Source organism: Bison bison, unplaced genomic scaffold, assembly GCF_000754665.1.
Source record: "Bison bison bison isolate TAMUID 2011002044 unplaced genomic scaffold, Bison_UMD1.0 scf7180017860457, whole genome shotgun sequence".
Taxonomy (NCBI): Eukaryota; Metazoa; Chordata; class Mammalia; order Artiodactyla; family Bovidae; genus Bison; species Bison bison.
The window spans coordinates 109,591-111,433 of NW_011491029.1; the positions used below are offsets into that span (position 1 = coordinate 109,591).

The following is a 1,843-nucleotide window of genomic DNA, read 5'->3' on the forward strand; positions in this document are numbered from 1 at the left end:
GCAGCAGCAGCCTGGGTATCATTATTCATTTAATTGGAAGAAAACACAGGGGTCATTTGCCTGTTTAAATGGGTCGTATTCCCTGTTGGAAGGCAAAGAGCTTTGGGAAATGTCACATTCTCTAGCCAGCCCCGAAATCAGAAGCAAAAGAGTGATCTTCTCTGGCCCTGCATGTTTCTGACTTGTTTGACAAGCTCTAGTGAGCTACCAGATGTGGAAATTCTTTTCAGCCTGGGATAATTTATTTATCTGTTTATGTATTTTACCAGGAAAGTATCTATTGAGTATCTTGATACTCATTTGCAAGGAGCTCCTGGGGGAACAGTAGCAGTGTATAGTGTTACTTGAATGTTTGATTCCCCCCACCCCCCGCCATGTCCGTCTGCTTTTATTTCAAACCTAAAGAGCTGAGAAATAAAATGCAACTCCTCCCCTCCCCCGCCTTTCAGAGAGGCCGTTTAAAACATGTGGCAGAAAATGAGCCATGCAGACTTGGCTGGCTGTATGAACCCGGGAATTTATTTTTCCTTTCGTACTTTGATCCTCATTTCCAACCATAAAAATTATTAGTAGCACTTAAGTGTTGAACATTTTTCACCTGAGAGATGTGAAACACTCCTGGCCAATAACACTGGTTATAAAGTCAGTCATTCACGTGGGGCTGAGAATTGACTATGAGCAGCCATGTGCTGTTTTGTGCACAAAGTGCTGATCCCTTCCTCTGCTCCTCTGCATCCCATAGGTGGCAGCCGCTGGGTAAACAGCTTGGGCGCTAATAAATTATAAGAATTTATCTGTGTTATTTTGTCCACAACTCCACAAGGTGATGGCAAGTAAAGAATCAGGAGAAGATAGCAAAATAGTGTGGAAGGCCCCACTTTTTTTTTTTCTTGAGGACACGAAACCATCCCGAGTGGGTTTTCCTGCTGTAGAAGCACCAAGAGGGAAAGCACCTAAGTTAGAACACACTGGGTGAGTGTGGGCGCATGGGGGACTCCAACGTCGATTGACGTGGTGGGGACGGAGCTTGCGTTTGGGTTGACGTCGGAAGCTGGGTTGGTTCACCCATGTAGGGCCAGGTGATGGACAGGCTAAGAGGTCAGCTGAAAAGTCGAAGGCAGTAAAGAGGTGTTGTAGGTTTGCAAAGAGGTATCTGGTCCAGGCAGTGAGATCACAGGATGAATTAGAGGTGACAGGTTGAGACAGGAAAAGCCAGTTAGATAATGGTCGTGGTAGCTTAACGTTCATCTGGGTTGAAGAACGAAGGGAGAAGGGAAAGACGGGCGCCGCCAGGGCTCTAATTTGATTGCTGATGAGGGAGCTTGGCTAGTTAGAGAATTCCAGAGCTGAGCCTCTAGTACCTAACAGTTACATTTTAAATAGAATCAGTTAACTTTAAAGGTCTCTATATATTCATCCAGGGAAAGATGGTATATTCTGGGATTCTAAGTAAACTATCCCACTTTTTCTCTTCTCACTAGAAGAACAGAAAGATGGAAACAACCTATCATAGACTTCATAATAACCTTTCTAAAAAGCTGGTGGGTAACTTTTAAAGAGGAAGAAAGTGTCACTGTCCTCCTGTGTGCCCCTGCTGAGCCGCCTGCAGCGTCAGGACCGCAGACACCGCGTCTTGGGCTGGGTCTCACAGACCTGTGGCTGTGGTCCTTCCGACGGAATTAACTGCTGTCCTTGCTAGACTTCAGCCCTAGAGTCCTAAATCTGAAACTGTGCTCAAGAGTTGTTGGGAATCCAAGGAGGGTTTTCTTTACGGTACTTGGAGCCACCTGTCTCATCCTGCCGTGGGCCCTACAGCAGGCCCCACCGCACCCTGTGGTCTCAC

General features: G+C 46.3%; 1 protein-coding gene across 1 annotated transcript in view; it reads left to right on the forward strand.

Annotated features, from left to right (window-relative positions):
• Positions 1–1,843, forward strand: part of EXT2 (exostosin glycosyltransferase 2) — a 136,156-nt gene that overhangs the window by 106,376 nt on the left and 27,937 nt on the right. The gene's annotated exons all lie outside the window — the stretch shown is intronic.